Source organism: Sinohyriopsis cumingii, chromosome 6, assembly GCF_028554795.1.
Source record: "Sinohyriopsis cumingii isolate HCF-2022 chromosome 6, ASM2855479v2, whole genome shotgun sequence".
Lineage (NCBI taxonomy): Eukaryota > Metazoa > Mollusca > Bivalvia > Unionida > Unionidae > Sinohyriopsis > Sinohyriopsis cumingii.
In genome coordinates, this window is record NC_142966.1 from 45571470 (window position 1) to 45579974 (window position 8505).

Below are 8505 nucleotides of genomic sequence, written 5' to 3' on the forward strand. Positions count from 1 at the left end.
AGGATAGACGGACCAGTGTCATTTAGTTAGAGAATCTCCATTTTGCAGGTAAGAGTGTCAATCTCTGAGTCATGTCAAACTTTGCACACATAATTAAGTATGCACTCTGTACTGGTCATACAAGTAGGCCTTAAAGATATGTGATGCCTTTCACACGGATATTCATTTGCATGTGTGGTGATATCATATATCAGACGATACATGTATACTGCCTTTCCCCTGGAGGAATTACAGTTAGCATAACCCCGAGTTCTCCAGCATCCAAGACACAAGACAACACAATGTGTTTAAATACTGTTTTTATTCGTAGGCGAGAACTCTCTTGAAATTAGGTGAGGTAAAAAGCTGTAATAAATGGAAACACAACCATTACAAAACATGAAATTACTACATCAACATATATTGAAAGTAAAAGCTTTCTTATGTCTTTCCATCCTTTTAAATTTACTAACGAAATAATGTCCAGTATGTGCTTCCATACTTTGAAATTCAATAAGGTACATTTCTGTTAATATTTCTACCGTGGCTTAACAAAGATTGTTACTAAGAGGGTTTAAATGATGACACAAAAGGAATGTTTATGAGATGAATCTCACACAAATAAAGAGTATCGTATGCACTCGCAAACCACGTGGCATTGCGTATAGTTATCTATCCCTATGTCGTAACTTATTGTCATTTTCAATTAACATCCATATCCGAAATTAAATATACGAGGCATTAACAATAATTCATAAATTTACTCACACTGTGGTGGGCTTCAGATTCAACGAAAAGAGCTGTGAAGGCACGTTCACATTCCTGCCTGGTCGTATTACAAACGAAAAATAGGAAACTGATATTTATGAAGAAGAGTTAGAAAGGGAGACAAATCTAAAGAACTACTGTGGCTGTTCCAACGGTAACAGCACAACATGTGTACATTTCTCAACAGTTGAGCTAATACATATTTTGTGTACAAGACATGAATAACAGTGAAATTTCTTTATAATGTATATTAACTCTGATCATGATCAAGAGAAGGTAATTTTATATACATTAAGTCAAATATTCCAATATAGTCCAAGTCCAGTTGACATATAATTTGCCTTTGGTGATATTCAGCACGGGAAATTTAAAATATCTTTAAATAATTTTAAAACTAAGATTATGAGGAATTAAAACAATAAAGTTTACCAGTCTTCTCATCAGGGTCAAGGGCACAGATCAAGGTCAAATACAAACCACACTCTGAAATATACTCTATTTTAGAAGCTCTTATGCTGACTTAAACAATTCAAACCTTTCAAACGCATTTGATGTTTCGTCAACGTAACTTCGATTAACCTCAAATGTATCGTCTATTCTGAGGCGATGTTGTTGCAGACCTATTGGTAACTCTGTAACACCATGACCTCTACCTCTGACCTTTTAAACATTAAATTCTAATGCAGATTTATGGCAAACCTCATAGTAAAAACATACATGGCATCAGAGGATGCATGCCCTTCAAACAGCTCTTCAAAATTTAAATCAACAAAACTAAACAATTCATCTTGTGGCCTTGACTTTTGAATTTTAATTTCATCATACACAAGGAAGCACAATGTATACTTGTTCATATCATTGAAAGTTTAATGTGTCGCCACAGATGTATAAGTCTATCTTCAAAAGATTTAAGAAACAGATCAATGTGATCTTGCCCTTTGAACTTTTGACCTCCACATTACTATTAATAATTATATACTATGGGAATCTTTTCATTGATGTCAGTTCAACCATGTCAATATTATATAACAATGACATATTTGATGACTTTAACAATTGACCACCAACCGAAGATTTAAACAAATATTCCATGTGTGATAGACGTTTGGGCTCTTTGGATTTCAATCACTATGGATGGAATATCCTCACTGATACAATTTCTTTTGCTAATATCTGATGATGATTCCCCGATGAAAACAAAAATATTGCCTTCTCCCCACCCCACCACACCCACGAATAAAATAATCAAGCTAATAATCAAAAGAGGTAACTCCGGAAGGTCAAGTCTCACCTTTCGCAACTTTCAGCGCGGACGAAGAGGCAAATGACATCTATCTGCATACATATTCACCTACGTATGACAGAATGCACAATGCAATGACTCTTGCCATCTGGAACATCAAGTTTCCAAAAAATAGCTAAAGTTTAGCTCGAAGTATTTTCGCCAGATTTTACAAGTATGTAGATTTATAAGATGCCTAGTCATGCAGCTTCCACGAAGTCCCTAATTCGAGGTTGAACGGTTGCACTTACTGGTCATGTATTTAAATTATTTTTGCATTTATGATACTGGAGTTGTTCAAGGAGCTGCCATAATTATAGCTGTTGACATTCTTCAATTCTGTAAAATATATGCCATTTTTCTGCTTCATAAATACATCCTTTCCTTACCGGTTGCATTTTCTGAGACTTGACTTTCTTTCCGTTTATTGTGGTTTGGTCATCTAATGATTAATTGAATCAGCCCTCTTGTATGTTAATTGTTCATTCAGTTCAGCAATTCATTCAACGCAAAAAGCTCTGGCAAGATTATCCATCACTCAATGAACTTCAACGTACCAAGTCGTACCTATTTAATAGGTGTATATTTTCCATGTCGTGTCTTATGACGCAGGGCCTTTCTTTCAGTCCGATACCTAGGTAGTATGCATGAAACATATTGCTTGCTTCAGTAAAGGATACAGCCAGTTACGTCTACGTTTTCTCAAAGGTGAACGACAGAAACCTGCCATATGCACAAACATGTGCATAACATACTACCACTAACCCCACCCCCGATTAAATTAAGAAAGTTTTACTGCATCTAGGTTTAGAGCAGTGCGATTGTCGAATCATTTTTGTAGATATTAACGCTTTCCACACAATAAAATAACATAGCCTCTCGTTTGAGCAAGAACGCCTTCAAATTTTATTTGCACTTGCAGTACGTGCTTACCTTAAATTACTATGTCGCTCTCTGACATGCATGCATAAAATTTGTTATATGTATCCCAGACATTTTTCCTTTCTTATCTGAACCTTATTATTAATGAATGGTTGAGGCTTCTCATTACAAGTTGTCTCTTAGGTCGCAGCTGTGAAGGTTCTAACTCACGTGTTTGATTCGCTGCGTTCTTTTGCCATTAAGAAACCAAGTCACACCAATACTTGTATTCCAAGCGTTTCTTGTCTTTAAACTGCTGCAGATTAATCGGATGACATTTTACCACATAGTCAATAACATCATTCATAATAACATGGAAACAGTTGTATGTTGATCAAACCGTTAGCTTCGAAGATTTTTGCAATCAGTCTTATTGTTTCTTACATGTTGTCACTACTGACGATTCAATTTTACATGTATCATCAAGTCAAAATGGACATGCGTCTTAGTTGATTCGTTCCACAGAACGTCATAATGAAAAGGCTGACTAATGTGAAATGAATCTACACATGTACATGGATAATATAACGCATGCCGCAAGCATGGCATACTCTGCAAAATAAGTCACCTGCTTTTATCTGCATAACACGATTTGTACAAAACGGAAGACTACGCTTTTCTCTCCACTGAAAGCAGAGGTAGTTCTTTAAACGGTTGCTTATTATGTTTTTGTATGTAAGCTGTTCTCTAAATTGAACAGTTTCTTTCAGTATGGACGGCCTTTACCGACTCTCTCTGTCTCACTCTCTCTGTCTCTCTGTCTCTTTCTCTCTCTCTCTCTCTCTCTCTCTCCAGTGGTTATGTAAACTCGATTGATATTTCTTTTTCAAGCTTAAAATAGACTATGTGGCCACTTCAATAAGAGATATGACTGTTTTACAACAAACTAAATGCTTTTACTAACATAATTATTTTGACGCGGAAGATTGAGGCAAAAAGAAGCAAATAACATACTAAACGGGTAGTGCATTAAGCAAATGACTTAGTTTGCCTCAAATATCGAAACAATTTTAATGCAGGCTGAGGTACGAAGCACAGTAGTCCCGATAATAAGCTAATTCCTGGAACTGATTTCACCGTTTTGTTGTTGGCCTTACCGTTATCAAGCTGCCAATAAAATGTGAGCTAATTCCAGTTATAATTAAGAGAATAATTGTGTGCAAAGTTAACGATCCCAAATGCTGATAATCAAACATTGCCACTACAAAACAAGCTATATTCCAAATTTGGTTGTTATTGTTTTGGATTTAACGCCATTTCACAGCGCACAATAGGCTATTATTTGATTATTTGACTGTATGTGACGGCCCGGGTAACCGGTGGAGGAAGAACTAGGCAAAACCCCGGTAAGAACCACCGACCCACGTGAAGCAACTGGCAGCTTACTTGCATATCCACATTGGCCGTACCCGAGACCCGAACCCAAGAGGACAGACTTGAGATGCCAGTGATCTGTGAAGGCGAGAGCGTTAGAACAATCGCCCATCCGAGGCCTCCCAAATTAGCTTCATATTCAATGATAATTAACCGAGTTATTGTGCGAAAACAAAGGTGGTTGTGTATTGAAATCGGGTCTCATTAATAGCAATCCGGATAGCAAACTGAGCAATAATAATAAGTGATTTATTGTGCGGAAATGAACGTTAGCGGCACTAATAATCAGCCGTCATAACTGTGCAAAAATAAGGACACAAAATCCTGTCCAAATTTGAGTCAGTGTCTAATCATTATCGACTAACAAACACTACGTGGAAAAAATCAAATAATAGTCGAGGGATTTAGTGTGCTGTAAGATAATCAGGTTCTATAACTCTGCTAAGTGATCACATTTAAAGTTGACAATAACACTCACACAAGACCTCATCAGTACAAAGCTGCATCTAAATTTAGTTGACATTCAATAATAATCCAATGATTTATTGTACGAAAGAGAGAGCTTCCATCAAAACTCTACCAAGATCTCAGATATATCAAGGGGCAAACCAGATTTCGTTGGGAAAAAAATATCTCAGAGATTTGTTGGGTGGACAATACAGTCGGTGGGTCTGATAATCAAATGATATAAGTCTGTTAAATGATGACTTAAAATGCTAAAACTCTCCTAAAGCCTTATCAGTGTAGAACTTCATCCTAAATTTGCTTGAAATCTGATATTAATAAAGGAGTTAATGTGCGAACTCATAACTTCATGGTCTTACATTTACTGACGGTTACCTGCTGAACAATGATTCATAACACTAAAAGGTAAGCTCAAGGAAAGTCTCACAAAAACCAAGCAGCACACTTGGAAATCCATTACTGTTTAAGGGTAAATCATGTTGGTGGATCTGGTAAAGAAGGATATGACTGTGCTAAGTGATAACTCAAAATGCAGCTAATTCAAATCAGACAAGGTCCCATTCACACCAAAGTGGGATGAGATTTTTAAAACATGATGGGGGCTATTGCGCAGAAAAAAAGGGACTAGGGTCTGATAATCGGATACAGCTCTGGTAAACGAAGACACAAAATATTTACAATGAACTGCATTAAGGTCTCATCGATATGTAGCAGACTTCAAATTGTGGTTGAAGTCTTCAGTGAGTTATTCTGCATTAGGTGTGTTTGACTGTCGGAAGAATGGAAAGACGACGAAAGCACAGAAGAAAGGAAGGATAGACCCAGTTTCGTGTCCTGGCTTTTACTATCAAAGTGTAATACAACAATAGCTCTCATCTATATGCGTCTATTCTAAATAACAAAACACGGTTAGATCATCAATGTAATGAATTTCATTCACAAAATGTCACAATGAATTTACCATATTAAGAGCAATAATAATAATAATAATAATAATAATATCATTATTATTATTATTATTATTATTATTATTATTATTATTATAAATCTGAGGTGAGCTGTTACTCAAATATGCTAGGCCCTACCGGGACAAACAAATCGTGACAACTAGCAACTGTAAAACCCGATGAATGAGAGAAATGATAAAGTTCCCACGCGTAAATACCAGTTTATATTTGTGCATTTTAAAGGCTTAGTTACCAAAACATTACACTTATAAGACATAAAATTAAATTCAAGAAACCCAGATTATAAAAATTGATGTAAGTCTACTTTTATGCAAATATGCCGTTAATGTCTTATCTAATGGATTTTTTTTTAGATTTTCGTCCGTCTAATAGTGCTACTCTGTTCATGGGATACTCAGTCTTTGCTAATACAGATTGTGACTGGTGTGATAATCTTTGCTAATACAAATTACACGGTGGTGGGTGGGGGTGAATGAGAAAGCATGGGGAATTTTGTTTTGAGAATCATATAAAACTGAAACATTGCAGCAGTATTATCACGTATTCTGCTTTTTTATAATTTTATGGAGGGCATACAAATTGAGTTTTCTAGAAGCAGAAAAAGTGTGCGTGTGTATGCATGTGTGTGCGTGTGTGTTTTCAGTGTGGGCAAAAACATTTCTTATCTCGCTGAGAAAAAACTATCCATCTCGGATGTTTTGCGTGATACTAACTCATGCGATTAGTACCGCAAGCCATTTCATGTTTTCTTCCGTTCTCTAATAAATTTTTCACTGGATGTCGGCTTGACATTTTTCTAAGTGACAAAATCTGGTGAGGGAACCAATCACATCAGTTATAACAGTCAAGTGAATATTTATTAATAGTAGAGTAATGCGATCTTGGTCGCTAGATAACGTCCAGTTGTCAGGTTCACAAATTCCGGATCATGATGAGACGCGAAGGGTCTAATCAGGATCCAGATTCTCTGATGCTGACAACAAGAGGTACTCGTCTCGAACAATCAAGATCGAATAAATATGAAAGTTATATTTTTGTTATGCATTTATACATTTTCAGATCATTTAATAAAATCACTGTGCATAACTTATAAACGAAATATATTGCTTAACGTTTCAATATCTCTAATCTTTCATCTTAAATCATAAATTGAATTGCTATTTAGTCAGCTGAAGAAAGCACGGATATCGCAATTTGATAAATGAATCCCTTGAAATGACTGTTGCTCATTTCCTCCAAGATTTGTTAATAACACGAACTCTTCGACGCATGGGGACAGCATACCAATATATATTTGTGATTTACAGTTATTATGCAGTTGTAAAATATTGAATCAAAGACAGTTTCACCAGCGAGACGACTTTGAAAGTTTCTATCCGGGTCCAGACTGATAACAATTGGACTGCTTCTGGAAAATGAAATTCTGAGCGGCTCCAGCTGTGACTTGGCATGGGAATACAGCATTACTTTGACAGTTACTTACAGCGAGATTGAACAAACAGTTGCAACTTGACGATACAGATATGATATGCATATATAAGAGAGAGAGAGAGAGAGAGAGAGAGAGAGAGAGAGACGAGCATATAAATGGATGAAGACAGCGACAGAGACGCAAGCTTTGAATATATGAGTCTGTGTATGCGATACATTTTTTGTTAACACTTTTCTTTTCCCTGCGGAGCTCAGAATGATAATGATAAGAAAAGCTAATTTAGTATTGCTACGTAAGGTCAACGCAAGGGACAATAAAGGTGGTCACAGCTTCATAAAGGATGTTAAATTTGTTGATATAAGTTTATCGTATTGCATATGTTAGTATCTGTAATACATTATCAAGTACATCCGACTGACACATGATGGGATGGTGCTTTATCTAGGTCCAACATACGCCTATTATAGTGGTTTGTTTTGCTTTACGATAGGAATCAAGGAAGATGTAAGATGAACGGATAAATTAAAGAACAATGTTATTACAGTAATCGGTCGAAATAGAAGATTTTATTTATTAAATGATGCCCTATTAGAGAGGGGGAGTAGGAGGGACAGCAAATTTGTCACCAACATTTTCCCAGATACTAACAGTAAATTTATGATAAAGAAACCTAACTATACACATACCGTCGCTTTTGAAGCTAAATGTTTGTAATGCATCTCTCTCTATTTTGAGCATCACACTTAATCATGAATAAATAAATAGTTGGAAGAAGTTGTGTATTTGAATCAAAATTCTGGTGGGAAAGAACACCATTGGTTTGGTTTTGTGGGTTTATCGTCATTTTTCTATAAATGATGGACTATATGGCGGTCAGTATTATCTAGGTGGAAGAAAAACGCGAGAAGACCATTACTTTTGTATACACGTGGGTTTCAGTTTCTTTTATACATCAGTGAGTCATCATATCTTAATGTTATAAGGATATTTGTATCCTTGAGTGTCGGAGGCAAAGTAAGTCGTTATTGATGAGGACAACTAAAACAAGAAAGAAAAACAGCAAAAGAAACCAAGCATAATATCATGCGGCAATGGATATACTATTTGTATCACATATACCTGAACACACTGTAATTCATACGCTGTTCAAAAAGGTTTTCATGACTCTCATTGTAATATCAATATTTGATGGCATAATGTGTGTGTGTGAGAGAGAGAGAGAGAGAGAGAGTGTTCTATCAGCAGATAAATCCTGTTCCGTGATAATCGGTACTGACTTGGTCAACGCAGATTAAAACACAAATTTATAATCACAA

General features: G+C 36.0%; 1 long non-coding RNA gene across 1 annotated transcript; it reads right to left on the reverse strand.

Moving 5' to 3' along the window:
- Positions 1-284: 284 nt before the first annotated feature.
- LOC149796846 (uncharacterized) lies at positions 285-807 on the reverse strand. Its single transcript, XR_016421477.1, has 2 exons — positions 748-807; positions 285-345 (listed from the first exon to the last, which is right to left on the reverse strand). It is a non-coding gene; the product is annotated as an uncharacterized LOC149796846 (long non-coding RNA).
- Between the last annotated feature and the right edge of the window lie 7698 nt (positions 808-8505).